The sequence below is a fragment of the Strigops habroptila genome, chromosome 13 (genome assembly GCF_004027225.2).
Source record: "Strigops habroptila isolate Jane chromosome 13, bStrHab1.2.pri, whole genome shotgun sequence".
Taxonomy (NCBI): Eukaryota; Metazoa; Chordata; class Aves; order Psittaciformes; family Psittacidae; genus Strigops; species Strigops habroptila.
Genome location: NC_044289.2, coordinates 1,045,699 through 1,067,773, shown reverse-complemented (window position 1 = coordinate 1,067,773; position 22,075 = coordinate 1,045,699). Strand labels below are relative to the sequence as shown.

Here is a 22,075-nt window from a genome sequence, read left to right as displayed (position 1 = left end):
GCCATTAGGACAGGGAGGGAAAGCAGAGACTAATACACTTGCCCGGGAGACCAATGCTGCAAAACTCCATTAAATGCACTTCATATTGGAAACATGTTTATTTACAGTGCATGAAAAACTTTGCCAACCCTTTTTACTTAATTATTAATAGGCACAGCTGCAGGAGTTAGGGTCCAGTCCAAGCCCCAGTGCAGTCACCAGGCAAGACTCCTACTGACAAGTAGCCTTTGGATCAAATCCTTAACTGATCTGTTAAGGAATGGTGCTGAATTGACACCTTTGGAAAAAGCTAAAGAACATACACTGCTTTGGCAAAAGCATTGTTCACACTCACTTCCCCTTGTCTCTCTCTCCAAAACACTGCAGACATGAGAAAGGAGCTTCCTAGAAGCCAGAGATTTGTACAGTTATTCCCTTCCCTGCAATAAGTATCTCACCTACTTTAGGCTAAGCGCATCACAGGTCTTACGATAGGGACAAGTGTAGTCTATAAGGGACTAATTTTGAGAGATTTGCACCTTTCACATCACCATACCAAATACAATTCTGGCTACCTCTAAAAGCATTGGCATAAAAAAAAAGCAGGGGTAAAGTTAGACAACGTATCATGCTCCTTTTCACTGCAGAGTATTTGCTAAAGGCTGAGATACAGACTCAAGAACTTACCAAAATCACACTAATAGCATTAAACTTTAAAGAGGAAAGTTTTCCCTCTGCCCAAACTTATGCTGCAAGGAAAGAAGCAGCAAAACTGTCGCCACAGCCAAATCTGCTTGAAGTCATGGAGTTGGACTACGCAGTGTTAGAAAACACTGTCCAAGGAACTCTGAAGATGTGCTTATCTCTAAAGCTGGCTGCAGTACTTGTTTTTATGCATTGGGTCAACCTAAGGACTATGTAGAACTTATCTATCTCCTCAGCAGGAACAAAATTATAAGGCCTTCTCTAGCTGACCTTGCCTCTTTTCCCAGTTCCTAGTTGTTCATGAACAATCTTTAGTTTTCCATATGCCCATTTACTGTTTGAAAGGATTTGGCCAATATCTTTTGTGAAAGGCACTCCCAGCCTTCACTTTGCAGGCAAGATTGGAGAAAGGAGAGTTGACAGAATGGAAGCTGGCTTTCCTGGATAAAAAGCTCATGTTCTGGCTACTTAATTAGATGAGAATAACTTGAGAATCAGCTATATGCACAGATGCTCCCCCAAGATTACAGAAGTGCCTTCTGTGAGCATTTTCTGATATTTACATTTAAGGAAAAACTCTGTCTCCACAGATATTCCTGCTTATAAATCCATCCCTTGAAGCAACCCTGGAAAGCTAAGACTGTGTGTGCCTTGGGAGCAGCAGAGCTGTGAGCGTTGCAGACACAGCCCAAAACTGTGACTTGGGGTACAGCCCACTGGGTCAGGGACAGGAATGACTGGAGGGAAGGAAGCACAGAGTCAGTATGCTCACAAGGAAACCCAAAAGACTGGAAAGGAAGAGAAGCAGAGGACAGGAGCAGCTTGAAAGGGAGCACGTTGACCGCACTGGCACAGCTCTTGACATTGCTGAGTGTACAGAAGTTGTCCCATCCCTGACCCGAATCAGGGCTGATGTGGTACAGCCCCTCCTCTTCCTCACAGCTGGAAGAAAAGAGCACAAGGCTTATACATCACACCTTCTCCCATCCATACTGAAGCAGGGGCCAGGTACACACTGTTTCTTAACGAGGAGCCGTTCAGTCAGTCCTCCTCTAAATTAGCAGTGCCTGCATCAAGCCGTGAGACTCATTAATGAATGTCACTTCCTGGGCTGCTGTAGAACAGGTTTCTTTTCAGAAGCAGTTGTTTCTCTGTACAGGAGACAGACAAAACAAAGCGGATGGCAGAACAAGGGCTCAATGAGCCAGGTCCCGGGCGGAACTTTGGGATGTGCTACCTGGGAGCATGGCACAGGCTGCTGCTGTTTGGGAGCCAGGAGGAAGCGTACAGGGATTAGCCACATGCTTGCTCTTAACCTTGCAAGGACAGTGCTTCAAACTGTCCTCCTCATAAAGCTCTTATAGAAGTTACAGTCTCAATTCTCCACTCTTCCCTCCCCCTTCACCACCATCACTATCTCACCCCTCAGAGATATGAAGAAATATGAGCAAAGGCTGCAGTAGATCATGTCAAGCCAATATTAAATGCCTCTAATGGAGCTTAGATTAGACCAGTCGTCTTAAATGTCTGGATGTTGCCTATAAACACCCAGGGACTCTGCAATTGAAAGGCCTGATCACTGGAGAAAAGGCTCAAATACCAGCCTTGTGCTTACAAAGTGTCTTGAGTTCTTGATGTCTTAAGACTTATCCTATAAGGTGCTGTTAGCAATCCTCTCTCGTTAATGTTTTTTAACTAAATGGAAAAGTGTCTGTACTAACAATGTCATGTGAGTTTCCCTTACAGTACACTTCAAAACAGAGTTGAAGTATCCAAACAACGTAGTTTCAGGCTTTGAGCACGTTTCAGTCAATACTCATCAAGTCAATAGGCAAATTCTATCACTTATGTAGCTTTGGGCTCCCCACATCTATGCAATTGCTATATTGCATCACATTTCATCCCAGACAGCTGTGGGATGATGCACATCACCCTTCACTTTATAAAGTTTCCCTGTCTCCCAGTCCTCCTAACTAAGGATATTCCAAAGCTTTACTTTTTAATCAGACCTCATCATGTTAAAACATATGGTGATCTTTCCAAGTGGATAAATGATGTCCACTAGTGGCTTGTGTAAGACCATTAAATTTACTTCTGCTTTTGAATTAAGTCACCAAATTTCAGCCTAGGTATTTAAAGATTAAAAGCTAAAAATCAAAACCTGACGCTCCCAAAGCTCCATGCTGGTTGCTTTGCTCTGCTCCCTTCTCTCTCCTGACCACAGGTTCCTGTTGTCAAGTTAGGATATATATATCCAAACTACCTCGGTCTGAATTCATTTGCAGTGTACTGAGACAAAAGTCCAGCTGCAGTATAATTAAAATTTAGCAGGGTAATAGGCTCCAGACTTTCTAAAATCTATTTTCTATTAAAAGATCTCTCTTTCTTTCTCTGCTTATTCCTCATAATTACAATATGAATTTAAGGTACTGTAAAATTAATAGAGCACCAACTCTAGAGACCGAAGTCTCCTACACAGGCAGACAGACAGCCTGTCCCTGCCACTGCCCTCCAGCTGTGACTGTAACCCTACACATGATAACAACTGGTTTACCTCTAGGCAAACTCATTTATTGACCCTTTAAGATGGATGTTAAAAGACCAATTGAAGTTAATAATGTGTAATGCTTTTTGTGAACTGGATCCTTGACCATACAGAACAGATTTTAAATTACCCACCTCATTACGTGCTGCAGAAAAGCTGTGGAAAAATCACCCTCTACTACTTATGCATATACATATATATATGTGTATATATTCATACACACACAGAAGAAAGATTTGCAGGCTGGAAAGTGAAGATATGGTGAAGTCACTTTTAGCCTATGATGGATATGGTCTGATTTCATGTTTTAGAAGGTTTTGCTAAACCTGAGTAGTAAAAGAAGTCTTCATTGTCCCCTTTTCTTGCAAGGGCCAAGAAGCACCAGGAGGGGCCTTTTGGCCTGATGCTAGTGTCCAAGAAGGCCAGGGAAGACTGGACCACGATTTCAGAGATGCTACAGACTGCTGCCCCGTGGCACTGAGGTTCTATAAAGGATTTTGGAGTTGTTCCATTCGCAAGTTCTCACTCCAGCTGTTAATTTGGCAAGGACAGTGCTGAGAGTCCCAGCCAGGAGAGCCGCAGCCATGGCTCGGGGTTTCATGGAGGGTTTCTGCCCTTGGGCTTGCCTGTATTCTGCATCCAGATCACTTAGGGGAAGAATGTTCTTTTTTCTCTGTCCTCCTTTCACAATAGGTGTGGTCATAGCTGGAAGGCAGTGGCTGTGTGTTTTGAATACAAGAAAGAGGAGGCGTAAACGGAGGTTCTTGTTAGCAGCTTTTGAAGGCTGAGACATTATGTCCAGCCACATACTTGTGACATGTACAAGTAAAACAAATTCATGTACACAAGCATATTCGCTCCAGTGTAGGATGGGATATAATTATAGACAATTAAATAATTTTTCCTAAGATGCTTTTTAGAAATCAAGTTGTTATCTATTCATCAGACTGTCAGTAAACAGATCTCTCTCACATACAACATGTTTAACTTCTCCTCAGGTTACATTACTTATATGCAATCCCTGCAGTAATTAATGACACCTCTATCAGCTCCTGGGTTTTCAAAACCCCTGCAAACAAGCAAAATATAACAATTCAGGGAATTACCCTTTATCCATTTGAGAATAAGTCATGAGGGTTGGTTGGTTGGTTGGTTTGGTTTTTTACTTCCTACTTCTATATTCACATACATCTTTTAGAGCTGGGTATGGAGTTAGCGTGACCCTGGTCCTGATAATGCTCATTCATGCCAGCACCTTCAGACAAGGGGACAGATCACATCCAAGAACTGAGAAGTTCAAGTTCACAAAGCACAAGGTTTGCATTGCCAGGTGTGCATTCAAAACTGATTACTGTTCTTAGACATAATAAATAAACAGAGTTATTTTTGCTTATATGTATATACTCCATGTCCTGTAAGCACATACAAGCAAGGCCTGGACCCATGGCCCAGCTGAGAACAGTTCTGTGGGTTATGTTAGTTCTGGCTCAGTTTTCAGAATTTCTGTCTACGTTTTTGCCTTGCATCAGGCAGTTCTTTCAGAGACAGCCAGTGCTGCAGTCATAGACAAATAATGACGTATTGCTGGGGTCCAGAAATGTCAAGTGGACTAGTGGTAAGTGCATTTTGTGATGTTCATGGCAATGGCATCACTAAAACCCAGTGTGCAAGGCTGAAAGGCTTAGACCCTCTACAACCTGGGCTTTCCCTCAACATCTACCAGCTAGACCCTTTTTAATCCTTCACAAACAGCTTCTCTCTTTATCCTAAATAAGTCATGGAGCTTAAACAATGTTATTTAACCTCCCGTGCCCTCTCCCCATATTTCTAACACTGCCAAACACCCATAAACTAATTCCAAAAAGCCACACGTTACCCAACCAATGCTGCCTTAGGAAAGCATTCACGAGTGTTTATGGGGCAGCTGAAGTGTAATGATTTAGTAGATGTTTATAAATGTTTATACTGTACAGATTAACATTCCCCACGGGGCCTGTAATGAAGAGAGTGCTCCAACTGGAATCAAACCAGCTAGCCTGGGCTGAATGAGCATGAATGAATCCTGCTGGCCTACCCTCATGAGCTGTTTACTCAGTCTGAACGGATTTCCTCTATCCATGCTCCTTGAGCATTTTGTTTTGGGAGAGGCAGAAGAAAGTCCGGTCTCAGAAGCAGCATAGTTTGGAAACAAGCTAGAAAATCCAGCCACTTGGATTGGAGCAATTACTCACAAATTGCACTAGACAAAAGAACAAAGAGCCCAACCCCTTCTGTTGTTGAAGTCGAGGCTGAAACTCCCATTGACTTCAAAGGAAGCTGCGTCTCAGCCTTAGAACACAGTTTTCAAACACTGTGTTCAAGTGTAAACACTGACGATCCTGTTGAAGCAACTACGTCCTGCTATTGGACTAGGATCAGGGTCTTGGTATTTATGACTTAGAAGTTTCATGTTAGGTCACTATATTTGAAAAACATGGCTTCAGATACTGTGATGCTGTGCTGGACGTTTACAGTGATGGTTGGTGAAAGACTCAGTAATAGTGGTGGACAGCCCTACTGAATACCTAGCTGAAGGTAATGGACATCTTTCGTTCAGAGTAAATGAGGGAAGAACTTCACTTTGTCCAGTGATCACTCAAGGAGCAAAACTATTTGCTACTGGCACTGGGATGCATGCAATGTGATCCACATTGCTGTGGGTTTAACAACATGAAACCAACAACATGAAACCAACAACAACCAACCCCACAAAAGTATGGCTGGGAACTGGTGGATGAAGCTGTGCCTGCACTGGTGCCTCAGAGCAATGAGCAAGCAGGTTTCGAAAGATACTAACAGCAGTGGTGACCCTGGAGGTATGAGAGAAAGATCAGTCGTTTTGGGCATGGTGCCGGGTGAACAAAGCCTGTGAAATCACAAGTAAAGAAACAAACCCCTCTGGATTTCTGCTGTGGTCAGGAGAGTATGACTTTTTATAGATGACACATGTATATATTCAGAAAGTGAATAATCTCAAAGGGGCCAGGAATGGGTGGAAAGAAAGTAGAAAGGACCATGGTGTGGCCATAGCCAGCACAGGCCAATAAAGGTGGCCAGAAACACCAAGCAGAGTGAAGCATATCCTCAGGAGCGGGATACGACTGCCAGGGGATTTCTGCAGACTGAAGGCCCACAGCTGTCTTCAAATTGTGCTTTTTTGCTGGTGTGGTGAGATGTCTCACTTCTCCCAAAATTATTCTACCTCTGGCTCTGACAGCCACATGTCTGCACAGGACAGGCAGTGAGTAGCATCACACACTACAGGTGTTCTCAACATTAAATACGAACTATTCCTTGCAAACTCTTAAACCACAGCACTGAAGGCAGTCCCACTGAAAATGCCTGCTGTGGCTCTGCAGCCTCTCGAATGCATCAGACAGATGCAGAGGGCTCAGTACATAAAAGCATTTCTTTGAATGGGTTTCTGAGATGTTTTTAAAGTCTCAAAACTAAGTTTCCTTTGAATCTTGGATGGAGACACTGGACAGAGGTAATTTTGTCTGCAGTGGTTTATTTGCCCATCTCACGAAGCTGTCTGAGCTAGTTACAGTGTTTGGCAAACACTCCTGGTACAAGTCCTACACTGTAACCCCACTTGGGTCTTTAGATCAGTGGAAAAGACAGATATTTGAAATCTTCTAGAGCACTGTAACCATCAGGTAATTAGCTGTAGCAGACTTACAAAGTAGGAAAGGCTCATGAGAGCTCTGAAATGAAAGCACAAAATGCCTCCTGGAACTAATTTTAGAGTGGCTTGAAGTATTTAATCCTGCAAATTATTGCCAGTGAGGAAACATCAAGGTACTACTGGATCTTAATAATGGCAAACCAGCAGGAATGGTTCACCCTAAGCTGCCTCCTGCTGATGGCTAAGCAATCAGACACGCTTTACACTACTCACAAGGTACAGAGGCAGCTCTGTTTTGTTCCCAGTGACTTGCAAAGTGGCCTGGAATTGTTCCTCTCTTCTTTGTGTCTGCAAAGGATCCTAAACCAACGAAGCCAATGCAGCCCTATATTGCCAACAGCAGAGAATAAGGAAGAAGAGAATAAACACTGGTGGTACAGACAGCACCCCACCACTGCATCACGCTAAACCCTGGGTCCATGGATGCTCTCCATCCTTCGGAGGGCAGGGAGGGATTTGTAGAAGGGCACAAGGAGTCAGAGTGCTTTGCTCTTTCATAAATGGGGTCTGCCTCCTTTGGACAGATGCCTTTCTGGTTCCTTGTTTTGCTCATGAGTCCCCATTAACGAAGTTGAGGAGACTGGATTTAGACTTTCATCCCTCTAGCCATCAGTTTCTCCATGTGTGAAATGTGTAAATCTGAACCTTCTCAGGGCTGTGTTTAAGAATACGAAATGGCAGATAGGGGACTAGAAACCAACTTCCTAGGTTCTTAAGCCCAATCTGCTCTCATACAGATCTTCAGATCTACAATCTCCTTCTTTACTTTCATCAGACACCATATGAGGGAACTGGGAAACTCCATGTTACTTCCCACTGGGAAACCACTCAAGAATCCTGTTGCTGTGGTGGCTAAAAAACTTCATTTACTTTCCAGACTGAATTTATTCATAGCCAATTAATACCCATTTGTTCTTGTGCCAAAATATTCTTTTATCTTTAATAAGTAGTCTGTCTAGCTCTGTGAAAGCGAAATACTTGATTGCTACAGAACCTAGGAGTTTCCTCTTCCACAAGCCACAGGAAGAAGTGTTAATAACAGAACGTACTGTAATACCCCATGCAAATTTAGCAGGAGTCCATCCAGGTATGTGCAAGAATCTATGTACCAACTTCAAAACTATTATTTCCACTACCAACTTTCCCAGCTGGAAAGCTTGTCTCATCTTCTGAAAAACAAAGGCAACAAGCTACAGTTTAACATTTTACTGAAAACTGTTTCCCAAATAATATAAGCTGCAATGTCTCTTCATCTCCAAAACCCATCAGGCACCAAGAAGCGTCTCATCTAAGCACATAAGAATTAAGATCCTGCATGTTTCTTTGAACAACAAGCATTTTTGAAATCAGTTTTTCTTTCTTTTTAGGCATAGGTATCCTGTTGCACATGCACCATTTGTATCTGTAAAACCAAGTGATCAAAATGTCAAAACTAAAGTTAACCATAAGACTTTATTCATCTGCATTATGATTCACTCTTCAAATGAAGGATTATGCCGTGTTTTCCACCAGATTCTACCTCAGGATGGACAGTGCTCACTTAATAAGCACATATTCAGTATTGTGTTACAGTGTCATTATTCACCATGTGGCTTGAGGCCTTACCACATACTATTCAAACCCTGCTTGGAAGCCACAATTGCTAATTTTCTTGTGAGTTTTTCTAGGGCTCTTATCAGTATGGCATATGAGTGCTTCACAACGTTCATTTCTTTTAACAACACCCCGTAAGATGAGAGGAGATTATTATTCCTGTTTAACAGATGGGAAAGTGAAACACAAAGAGTTTCAGGTCAAAACATTCTGCTAACGTTGGGTACCCAAACTGAGATGTCTGGGAATTGATTTCTCGGAATGTTTAACGTTGTACAGCATCATATGTCAGGAGAAATACCACTGACAATGTACTCTGCAAATGGGAACACAGAAAACAAAATAAGATTAATAGCCAACTGGGAAGAATTTAGTTTAAATCGACTTCTCTAAGACTGGATGAGAGCTCTGAAGTATTCAGATGCCTTAGCTATGACATTCCCCAATTTCTTTTCAATCCTCTGCCTCTTACCGCACTTCCCCCAGCTTCCATACCAAATAGAGGCAAAGCCCATCACACACCGGCCGCCTCCTCTGCCCAGACGTGACTCATCTCCTGAGCTGCTCCACATTCTGAGCAGAACGAGACCTGGGTCTTCCACTAAATATAGTAAGTGGTCATGTAATTAAAGACTATACCAAACATATATACAAAATAAACACTCTGCAGGAAACCTTCATTTCATGATTTCCCAACACCCTTTTCTAAATAATAAGCTTTTCCAGGAGAACAGTGTCTCCATTATGTATACATATATATAATTTTTATATATAATTTAGATATAACCCATATACATCTGTATATACTTATATAAGATAAATGTGATTTATTTTATAGAAATATTCTAATATAATTTTTTACACTTTCATATTCTTGTTCCTGAGTCAATACTATGCTGAAATTTTCCAAAAACTGGAAAAGGTTCGTGGCATGGAATACTAAGCCCAAATGATTAAATTTTTCAAGTTGAAATTAGAGGTGGTCAAAATCTGCCCATAGGTTCCAGTTCAGCATTTTTCCTGTGTCTTTCTGTTTCAGGGAATCAGGACCACTTCTATTTTGTACCGTTCACAGCTGAAGAAACATAGAGGCAACACTCCAAATTTCTAGTATGCAGGAAAGTCAGTTATGTTATAATTTCATTTCATTCTGAATTGGGAGCACACCTATGCTGCCTTTGCCTCAAACTTTCAAATTCCCCTTGAAATGTTATTTGAGTTGGGTTTAAATTGTTCTAAATAAATCAAACAGAGCTGATATCAGCATGGGAAATTTCAATGTGAATGCTCAAGGGTTTGACGGAGTTACAAGGAAATACAGAAGCCTGGAAAGTTTCAAGCATTCCCAGTTGCAAGTACATCACCAGCTATTTCTAAAATACCACTGTAATACCATATAAATTTTGTAATAATAAAAGTTATTAGATATGCTATGAGTTACTTTCAATACAGTGGTACCAAAGCAGGCATCCTCGTCTTCCAAATACTTTTACTGCCTCTCTCTTTTAGATATGGCAGAGCGAGGAATGGAGCCCTGTTCTCCCCTCCTCCACAGGCCAGCCTTGTTTCATAAAGTCATGAAAAAAGAGCCTAATCCAAATTTCTTTAGGAACCTGTGAAACAAGGAGCAGCAGTTCTGAGCTTCCCGTATGTATGCAGTGACTCCAGCAGGCAGAGCCATGCCAAGCCCAGGGAACAGCACTTGTGGGCAGATACATGGTGCTGATGAGAGGCGAAACTAGGGTTTCATAGAATCACAGAATGGTTTGGGTTGGAAGGGACCTTAAAGATCATTTAGTTCCAACCCGTTGCCACAGGCAGGGACACCTTCCACTAGACCAGGTTGATACAAGCTGGTCTTGGGCTAACCAGGCATTAAATGCCATGGAAAGCTGGACAGTTTGCATGTTTCACTGATGAATATTTTGTTCTTTTGTTTTCTCTTATCTAGGGGAGGAGTAGAGTGCAAAACGTAGCTTGACTCACATGCCTTTTGAAGGATATGCTGGGGGCTTGCTGTGAACCTGGGCTTTCCTAGTTCACAAAGGATCAGTCATCAGAACTGCATGAGAACTGTTCAATCAAACCCCCCTATGTCAGGACCTTCTATTTTGAAGGGAGGTGAGAAATTGGAATGAAATACTCAGCTGAGACCAGCTCTTTCCGTAAGGCTCAGGCAGTGGAAACCACTCAGCCCCACGGCTGCCAGCAGCCAGCAAGGAATTCCCCTGTCATGAGGGCCGTGACTCACGCGTGCCCCTGCTGCTTTTCTCCCTCTGATGTAGGGGCCATACTTGTGGTCTGGGATGTGTCAGGAGAAAGGACCTGGCAGAGATCGCCTCTGTTGCACAACCTCTCCATCCTGCCCAGAGGCACGATCCACCCAGGGCACGGTGCAGCTGCAGGTGACAGGAGCTACAGGATCCTATTGCAGCTGGTACTTCTTCTCTCCCTTCACTTCCCTTATTCTGCTTCTCTGGAATAATCAGAGTAACTAGGCCAGCTCCTGAGCAATCACAACACTGTTATAAAAGTCAGAGGGATTTTTAGCACCAGTTTCAGCAGTGCAGAATGAGACTCCACACAAAGCAGCGCTGAAACAGGTACTGAGGTCCCTCATCAGTTTTGCTCAATAAATTAACAGAGCTGCTGCCACAGCAGTGTGAGCAGTTGGCAACATTTGCGTTTGTGCTTTGGGTATTTATTACTCTGTTTTTCACAAGCCCTTTTAATGCCTCCAGGAGTAATTTATGGGGACAGAAGAGCATGAAAATAGCAGATCCCACTTACTTAAATCTCTGGATGATGAAAATCACATGAGACGAGCAGGTTTCACATTGTTTCCTCTTCATAAATGGCTTTCTGAGGCAGTAAAAGCCATGTAAAAGCCAACATAAATACTGTACAAACACCAAGATATTCAGGTTTGTTTGGGCTTACCCAAACACCGTGTGGACATTTCAGGTTTATTCAAGTTTGGGCTCCGTTTTTCTGACTGATTCCATAAGAACGCTGCAGGTTTTAGTAGTTGTTAACATAACTAACTAGATGCATGCACTAAAATAGCTTTTAACTAGTTTTACTACAGGAGAGGATTACTTTGTGAAAACAGTTCTTAGTATTAATCTTGCTACTTTTCAGATTGATGAGTAATGCATGTGACTGGTGGTTATTTCTCCCTTTTGTTGGCAGCTTTTACTGCTCCTGCTCCAGAGCAGGAAGCAGACTGATCTGGACGCCCAGGATGGTCCAAGTTTCCAACAACTGACAAGCTGCTTATTTCTTTTAGAAAAGAAGCAAATTAGTGAAGCATGACTAACAAACTTGGTGATCCAGTGAACACTCACCTGGGCAGTCACATTAAGAATCATAACCTTTTGGTGCTAAGAGTAACAGTAGTGACCTGGGGCAGGTTTTTGGGGGTATCCGTCACACACAAAAGCTTTACATTATTTCAAATGTAACATGACATTTCTGAAATAAGTAGCATTTGCCTATAAAAGGCAAATTAAAGAGGTTCTTTGCTCTGTCTTTTCTCACGAATTGATACTCTGACTCCCTAGTTTCTCGATAAAGCCATAGACTACAAGATACAATGCTTGTCTACTTTAGTTCTACTATATTTCATGTTTTGCCTCATGAGACCAAATTTATTACGGTGATGGATGTAATATAAGAACATATTTTAAACACCACAAGTGTACCTGCTTGGCTCCTCATTTTTCACAAAGTCATTCCAGGAAGCATTTAAAAGCCAGAAGTCTGCCCCAGAATTTGTCTGAATAATCCAGGCTTCATGATTCTGTAAGACAGCACAGAAAGTTAACTTGAGAGGTTTTCTCTGCTGCTAGTCACACCAAAACTCCACAAAGGCAGCCAGATCTTTTATCAGACTGTTTTCATATAGGATCGTGGAGAGAAATCTAGACCTTCATCCAGCAAAAAAAACCCTGCACAGATGCTCAGCCTCCTTTACTCTTCCCTTTCTGTAATCAGAGGAGATAATCCGCAGCATATAAAGCTGCAAACATGTTCAGGTCTTTGCAAATCACAGCCACCACAGACCTGAGCTTTGGTAAATTGCAGGATTATTCACAATTTCACCAGCCTGATTCAGCAGAAGAAACATGGAACCTTTTTGAGTCACAGTTGATGCTGTTTATGGGTACTGGGAAGAGTTGTGTCCCTGAACAAAACGTCGCTTTCTCTCAGATTCCTTCCTGGGTTTACGGAGAATTAAACCTTTCTGAAACTCGCTGGGAAAAGATGGAGCAGGAGGAGAGAGAAGGACAATTTATCTCTAAATTACATTGCTCTTCAGAGTAAACCACAGAGAGCTGTAATGGGACAAGTAATTTTTTTACATGGTATAATTAATTAGAACCCATAAAACCCAATTAAACAGCACTTTTGAGACTATCAAGTGGTGCATGTTTGAAACTGCAAATATGACAGTGTAAGTACATTTTTATAGCTGGGCACACTCCTCAGGATTATTTTCAGTGCTCTACTAAAATGGGAAATGGCACCAGTTTGGCCCCTGCTAATAAATCGTTTGGAAACAGGCTATATTAATAATCTTTATGGGGGTAGGATGGAAGCCAGATGGGGCAGGGAAAGGAGTGCGGAGGTGGCATAATATATTGGCCTGGAAAACATAATCCAGGCCAAAGCAGCAATTTAATCTTGATGTGCAGGGGAGAGGGCTGGGTGTGTAACAGTTGGGGTGCTGGGCTGGAAGGGGACCTGCCCTGCGAGATCAGAAGGAGCGTTTCCAAGGTAAGGAAGGCAGCATCCCACAGGGTGAGCTCTTGTCTATCTGTGTGGGACAGGGAGCGAGGAACAGAGCAGTGCTGCAGCGGATTGAACAGCCTCCAGCAGGGCAGGAGCCGGGTCCCCGCTGCCTGTCAATGAGCAGCGGTGCTGCGGAGCTGCCCCTTCACTGCTGTCACATCCCCGCTGCCCTCGGAGGGAGCTGCCGCCTGCGCGTGCAGGCGATGGTCCCGATGCGTGCGTACGAGCCCGACACACAATCTAGTGCGAGTAAAAGCTCACTCTGCCCTTGTTTATTTACACGAGGCCCCATTTGTGTTTAACTTGGCAGCCGGGAGGCTCTGTGCCTTGTGCCAAGCGCTAATTCCTTGACTGCCCTGACAGGCCCCGGCCTGCACACCTGAAAGCCATTAGCGCTCGGGCCGGGTTGTTCTCACGTTGCGAGGCAGTGACCCGCGGCCGCGTACAGCGCCGGCACGCACTCCATCATCCCCTGTCAGCGGCTCCGGCCCGGCAGCGCGGGCACTGCCAGCGCGGCGAGCAGGCAGCTAGTGAGCGCTCGGGAGAAGCCTCTCTTAGCGAGCGGCTCCCCGGTTCCGCGCAGAGGGCGGCCGTACGCAGCGGAGCATCAGCCTTCCTCCTTGAGTTACGGGTTTGTTTGGGGGTGGGATATTTTATCCTTCAGCAAACAGCAATGCAGTGTGATGAGTAAACAGCCTCTGACAGCTGAGCTTCGGTGACAGCACCGGACTGAATCCTAACAGCCCCGTTCGGCTGTACAATGCTCCTCATGTAAGCTGCTCCCAAAAAAAAGGGTGGCTTTATCTCATCAGTCACTCTGACAATCCCTCCAGAGTCACCCATCGACACAGGAAGAATATTTAATCTAGAAATGCAGAAAAATAGTCTCTCAAATGAGTTTTGGAAGCAGGAATGTAGTGAACAGCTGCTCTGGATAGAAAGTGTTGCGGTGAAGACTTGCACCATCTATGGGAAGAATATAGGGAGGACTTAAGAGCATAAAGGAGATAAGAGCTTTCTGCAGAAATGCTGTTGCACTACATGTTACACCCTCTGAAGATCTGCAGAGTGCTGTCACATTCTTTATTACACATGGGGAGGCTATTCATCTCTTAGTTTTTATGAATGCATTTACTGTATTACAGAATCCTATAAATATTTGCATTTCTTAAGACTTATGCCATTTCACCTGCACTGAGATCCTTAAGCTTTCTTAATACGTAAGTTATTTTAAGCTCTCAGTCTTCTTAGCAGCTCTAAAACCTGCCATTTTAGTTTGCTAGAGACATTTCTTCTCCTTGTATTCTCCCCATGTGTAATACCTCTACTTAAAATCAATAGCGACTGATACTCTTGCTAACAGTCAGTCTTAAACCACAAACAGGTTTTGGACCAAGCTCTTATGACCCTGAAAACGAAGGAATGAGGGACTTAACCACTGGAGAGCTCCAGATTTCCATGAGGGAAAATAGCATTGCATTTGTTTCTATGGCAGTCTAAGGCTGTGCACTTTGAAGTCATCACTTACTAAAAATTATTAACCCCCTCCCCCCAAGCCAAACAACTAAACAAAAACTCATTTGGGGTTCTTTTTGAAGCCTTTTTTTTCATGGCTTTTCTGAGCCCTGCACTGTTGAACATGTGGGAAAGCACACGACCTTACCATCAGAATACAACCACAGGCCTAACAAAATGCTTATAACATTCTTTCAGGCATTACTAAAGCAGTATTTTCTCTGAAATATATTAGGTAGATGCTGATATGACATTTTTTCCTAAGTCTCTATAGTTCATATGTGGCCCCTCTACAAGCCTTGTCCCTCAGGTTCCTCACTCCGCTGTTTCAACTGCTGGGCTTTTGAACGTTCTTCATTTTTGCTGTGTCCCTGTAAGATTATCTAGGGCAATACTTCCCATTTGAAAGACGAAGCACTGGTACACAAGATCTTAATTGGTAAGAAATGAAAATGGACCTGAAGATGTAAAAGCTGCAAGGATTTAGTGTAAAATACGTGAGTTCCTTGCTCCAAGACCCCGCAATAAAGGTTTTCTCCCAAGACATTTTCTTTTTCTTCATACAAAAAACGAAGAGGGTGCTCTGTATGGTACAAACATGCTGAGATGAAGAACCTTCCTCCTCAATTTAAGCAACATACATGACAAGAATAATCTGTCTGTGCATTGCAGAACTGGGCATTTAGTAGAGACCCATAAAGGGAGATCACGTGGTGAAGGGAGGACAGAAAAATCTCTTTAATCCTAAATCCTGGTTTAGATGTTTCAAGAAAGCAGCGCATTTTAAGGGGATTGGAAAGGTGGGACTGCAGCAGACTCATGGTTTAGTTAGTTAGGGGGTAGAGGCACAGAGAATATCAGCAGCCATCAACAGGATGGCAAATGCCATTTGTATAGACATGTGTCATTCCTGTACTGCAGCCAAGTGAAACTACAAACACTATTAAAAGTATAAAGAGGCTTCAATTTACATTCCTGCTAAGGCATCTTTATGTTGCCAGAATATTGCAAGTGGGCTTAGTGTAAATGAGAATCTGGCCTTAATATTCTCAGACAGAAAAGTGAAATACACAGACATATTGACTTAGATTCCTAGTCTCTCTTCTGTTAATGCAATAGATCTGCACGGAACAAAACTGGTCGAAAGAATATGAATCTTCACATACTTACATTGCATAGCAGCTACAATGAGCACAAATGATTGAAAGAGTCATTTTATGTGACAGCAAAAATGGCCCTATACAGCATTGCATCCCCTAACACCATGGCAACATACGGCTAGATGCACTGCCTGGATCATCTCACCCCTGCCATCCCAGCAATCATCATGCTAAACTCAGAACTTCAACTCCAACAGCCACCTAAACCAAGTCATCCAGGAACCTCCAATACCTCAGACTTCAGAACAAACTTCAGACTTTTAGTACAAAAGACCAAAAGCCTTGAACACCATCAGCGCCTTGGGAGAAAGCTGTGTCCTTCACTAGAGAGAGGCACAGCAATAAAGCAAATTGCAGCAATCCCTGCTAATGTGACCAGGGGCAATACAGACCAGCCTTGAGCTTCAGGAGCTTCTAACTACCACCAGAAGCATCTGTGCACCCTGACCATTAGCCCATTTCTAGCTGTGGCCAATTCCAGATGCCTCAGAGGAAGATGGAAGAACAAGCCAACGCAGAGGCCAAGTTATGCATGAAACAATGGGGTGAGGGGGGGGACCCAAATAAAAACCCCCCTCTCATGCCCATGCAGAAGCCCTCGACCAGAGGGATGAGACATGGGTTTCAGAGCAGACTGTGAAGAGAGCTTTCCATCAAAAAGAAAAGATTATTATATAAAAGACACATGAGAGAACAGAAGTGTAAGCAAAATGGGTAAAATTCTGAGGCCTCTGAAAACAATAACAAAACTCCCAAACTTTATTTGGGCCTAGACTTGGGGTTCAACATATTTAAGTAGTTTCTTACATTAATTTCTAAATAAGAGATCTGTAGCTCTTGAAACATCTACCTGGGATGTGTTAATTTTGATAGGAAAATGAAAGGTGCTAATTTGTCCCTGTCGCCGAATAATATATAAACAGTTAAACGTGGTCTGAGTTTGGAAACAGTACATGGCAGACATCCTTAAAACATTCATTCAAAAGGTACTGAAAGAATAATCTTTTCCAAATCTGTCAACAAGATCCCAGCCACTGTTCCTGGCAAGAAAACAGCCTAATTTGGTAAAACAATCACTTTTGCTCTCACAAACATTGTAAAACAAATGGGGTCATGGAAAGAAAAATGGGAACATTTTAAAAGACCCTTGATAGCTCCTCAGCAGTGTGTGTTACCATGGGGTATTTCCAGGAACCACACAGGTTTTAGAAGTACAAGTAAATGCAGAGGGTGGCAGGGAGATCAGAGTGCAGGCAAGGGCTGGGGCACTGCAAATCCAATTCACCGCGTGGTTTTGCTGTGAATGCTTTTCCAGGTCTCACACCATTACATAGGATGTAACATCATAATGATGTCAACTCTTGGACCAAGGAATGAGCTGATTTAAGTTTTACGAGGGGAAGGATGAATACTTTCAAAGGAATGGTGAGTCGAATAATACAAAACTGGTAGGAGAACAGTCCAGGGAACTCACGGCTACGCTTTGAACTATTTTTAGCAAGGTACTGCAAGTTCAGGGATCGTTAGTACAGAAAGGGCCTGCACAGCTCAAGTGAAGCACAGCATGTCAAAGTGTTGACAATTTTCTACCCATTTTGCAGAGAGAGAATCTAGATCTCTCTTCCCCTTCACCAAAGGTGACTGCTGTAGCAGGGCTTCTGGTTGCAAACGGCTGCATGTGTGTGTGTGAATGAGCATCACAGCCTGTGCAAGAAGCCTCCATCCCTGTGCGCCACCCTGGGACAAAGGACAAGCACTCACATTTGAAGCAGCACATTTGAAGCAGCACCCTCTCTGCTTTCTTCAGGGTAGCGGGAAGGGTGCTGCAGCAGGACCCAGGTTTCCTCCATCTCTGCCCTGTCTCCCGCACGAAGCCGTCCCTCCTCATCACACGCTGTCTCTCTCCTGAGGGTGCTGTGACTTTTGTTCTGCCCACCCAAGGAGGTACTCGATTGTCTTGGTATTAGTCCCAGCGCAATCAACAGCACAGGAAAACATAAAAATCCCTGGAATTCAGATATAAAGAAAACACAGGTACGTAAGTTTTCCGTCAACATTGTTGCTGTTCCTACAGTAAAAGCATGTTAATAAAGACCTTCCCCCAAACTCCCTTTGTAGAGCCACTGCAGATGCTAATTTCTGCCAGCTCTTGTTATGTTTTTCCTTTTTTAAATGCATACTTAAAAATATCCAGTTATTGCAGATCATCAGGAATACATGAGGAATGGGTTGCTTTATAAGCTTTACTACAATTATGGATAATGTTGGAAATATATACTGTATATTTCCTGTATGGTGGGACTGCTACAAGCACAGAAAATCCACATTGAAGGGGATTTCTATGCAAGCTATGCAGTAGATGAAGATTGTATTGCAAGCTTGAATTACTGATTCAAGCTTCTTCTCTCCCCACCCACTTCTCTAACAGCTTTTAAACTTAAATAGCCATAGAAGTTGAAATGTTCGTTTATAGGGTGAAATAAACAGATTTTATGGTTCAGAAACTTCGAGTTTAGAGATCAACACTTTACCACTAATTTATGCAGGTTCAAGCTGAGGAAATGGCTTGTTTTCCTCTCTACAGTTACTGAGGTTTTTTCCCCCCCCAAAAAAATCAAGATGCACTTTAAATTAAAAGTTACGATAATTCTGGGTGCAGACAATGCTTCCTCTTGACAAAGGACATCTAACTTACTGCTTCCAGGACCCAGTTCCCATGAAATCACAGAGAAAGTACTGCTGAAAACCTCAGAGAGGATGGAAATAAATGCAAAACATCAGAACTTATTATTCATATTATTGACGGGGCCTTTAAAAAACTACCAACAACAACAAAACACACACACACACACAAGAAAACAAATCAACAAAACCCCCAAAACTCACAGGAAAGCTTCTCTATGCCACTCTGGAAAGCTAAAAAAGTCTTACAAGTGTAAATGTAATTTATAGGTACACTTCTTTTTAACTAAGTAGTGTAAAAAGCATTTAGCTCCAGCCCGTTCAGTAAAATCCTTTCCAGTGGGATAGCAGGGTACAATTCCAGCTGTCACAGGGATCCTGAGGAGAAGCAGTACTGTCAAGCCCCGTCTCTTCTACAACACATTTCCATTACAGGCAGCATCCATCAGACTTCATGAGTAGTCCTGGAATTTCAGCGAGCCAGAGATGTGAAATCCAGATTCACACACAAATAATTAGAGGGCATAAAACCCAAGGAAGATAGAGCTTGGAAAGCTTGGTATGATCTGAATGCACACAAAGTTATTTTCAAACCCAGGAAGAGTAAGAGCTGTATTTGGCTGTGCAGTGGGGAGGACCACCCTAAATATTCTAAAGAAAAACTGCAGTGCCCTCATCGTTTCAGTGAGTATGTTTCATTTATCCATCTCTCTGTTTATTCAACCCTCATCACTGTGACTTTTGAGCATCTGATAGATCCAGTAACAGCAGGGGAGTGGTTTTCCTCCCGTTTATTAGCTACGTTAACCAGCATTTAAGTGGTTAAAATGAAGGCTTTGTTTCCAAGCAATGATAATCCTGTTCCTGAGGACACCAGTAATGGTGGTATATGACAACATAATCAGCAGCACAAGGATATAAACAACTCCCAATTATCCCAGACCAAAATTTCTGAACATCTTGTTACATTTTTTCCTTAGGCCTTAAAATTACTGAGTTGTTATGGTTGGATGCTTTGTGGTGAATAAATCTAGAATAATTCCCTGGAAAGAGTGAATTGCCACTGAAGTGCTGTTAGTGCAAAAGACCACAGCACCAAGCTCGCCCTGGCTTTCCTATCCATGGGGAAAAAAAACCTCAAACATACAATGTTCTCATCATATGGGGACAAGAGAAAAATAGGGAGGAGTGGTGATTTGATTTCTAGGAAGTGGAAAGCATTTGCACATCCCACATGGAAAAACAGGCAAGAGGGAGGGGAGAGCACAATGAGAACAGCACGCAACGCCGGGATTTCTTGCACACTTACTTCTGTCAAAATGCCAAATTCTCTAGGCCTCCAGGTAAGTAATAAATAACCAATCATTAAAAAACCCCACTGCACATGAACACCATCTGTATGAAGCTTGTGAGGATCAGTAGGTGCCATTTCCCACACAAAGTGTACTGAGGCACTCATCAAGGCCAAGAGCTCTCACAGAGATAGGAACACAAGATTTTGTACTAGAAACAGAGATGTTACAGGACACAGTATTTAGATCTGAAGCCAGTTCAAAGTAACTGTGTTGAGAGCCAAATCCACACTTAGGCTTTGAATATACCTCCAAAACATGGATGTTTTTGGATCTGGAGTTTGGGTTCTGTCATCCATCTAATCTTGAAATGGGTGGATCAAAGATGTTCACTCTGAGGCTTAGCGAAGTGCTAACAGATACTTTTGCATAGAAATGATTCAGTAAAGTGCTCCAAGCAAGGAATAAAGTTGTTGGTGGACAAGTTGTGAAATGAAAGAGAAGTGAAACTGGACGAGGAAATTACTATGTACCTATTGATTGTTTTGGTACGTTACCTCGCAAGGTTCACTTTATTTACAAAGCAGGGGGAAAGAGGTAAAACGTGGTTGAGGAAAGTTGGTAGCAGTGCCAGAAAAGACTGGAAATTAAGAAGGATGTCCAGCAGTTTGGGCAGTAGCAATCGTATGTTTGGTGCTCCATCCTAAATTTCCTGTATGACCTTGGCCAAGCCATTTAGCGTCTCAGCTTCCAACTTGCTAACTGGAAGTAGTAAACCTTGCTAAAACATAAATAGATAAAAAGAATTGGTGGGGGGAAAGAACTCTCTCTCACCCTTTGTAGCCTCATGACTTAGAGGTGGCCTGATACACTCATTGAACAAAGCAGACTGGATGGCTTCCTGAATGATTCAAAATAGAAATACAGAAATACAATCATAGGAAAGAACTAATTGCAAAACACTTAAAGCTGTAGGCACAAGTGTGGGGATAGATTTTCTGACATTTCTGTGCTTTAAGGAATCCATGTCCCTGTTCAAGCTATAGGAAAAGCACAACCACACACACACAAGTTGCATAGCTCGGGCTGGCACTATTTGCTCTGTAGATGGCACAAATGCTAACCTTATTTTTTAAACTGTTTATGCTAGTGTAGAGAGGAAAGAGCTGTAAGCCACCAAGGAATTAATCTTGACACACGTGAGATCTGGCCACATCAACCACATCAGTTATCCCAGAGCATGCATTTTCTTGGCCACCATTTTCAGCTTACCCTAGTCACCACTTTTGGCCAGTACAAACCTTTAACCTGAAGTCTGTGCAGATCTGAAAGGAATTTCCCCTTCAATACACATGATCTTTCATTAAGCAAAACCAGTTCCATGATTCCTCGAGAATTAAGAGGTACAAATATCCTGTAACTCAGAATCCTGCAGTTAATGTTGTGGTCTCCTTTTAGGGGATGAGAAGATAATTCTTTCACACCTAGTGCAGGCAGGTCATTTCAGGACATCCTTGTACACTGAGTAAAGGCAGATTCCTAAATAATTCAAAATGGAAATCTCAGATGTTGTTCATTCTTCTAAGTGACCAACTGTTATGCAAATTTGGGAGTGGAAAAATACTCACTCGGCCTTGCAAATGAAATTAAACCATAGATGGGTTGCTGTGTTCTGGGGAAAACCAAGAATAAAAGACCTTACCTACAAATCTTCCAGGTTTACAAATCATGGAGAGCTGCAACATTTCTCCTGCTGTTACACATATTCACACACGTGTCTTCATTTTCCAAGCAATTTCCAGCTGGAAACAACTGAAACCTCTTTAGCTACAGAGACATAAAGACAGATCAGAGAACATTCTCATGAACTGCATGCATCTTTACACAAAAGCAAGCAAAGAGAGCTGCTTCCCCCTGTAGTGTAGAAATTCTTGTACAGATTACACACCTTATTAATTCTAGACCAGTGAACTTTCCTCCTAGTTTATAACCAAGTGTCACATTATTAGTCAGGTTTTCCAGCATCTCTTGATAAAAATGGTGTTTTTATTGGTATAGAAAAAACACAAGGCAAGTTAAATGT

The 22,075-nt window shown here is 42.6% G+C and overlaps 1 long non-coding RNA gene across 1 annotated transcript; it reads right to left on the bottom strand.

Moving 5' to 3' along the window:
* Positions 1-12,263: 12,263 nt before the first annotated feature.
* LOC115615239 lies at positions 12,264-21,805 on the bottom strand. Its single transcript, XR_003993991.1, has 3 exons — positions 21,695-21,805; positions 17,780-18,024; positions 12,264-12,351 (listed from the first exon to the last, which is right to left on the bottom strand). It is a non-coding gene; the product is annotated as an uncharacterized LOC115615239 (long non-coding RNA).
* Between the last annotated feature and the right edge of the window lie 270 nt (positions 21,806-22,075).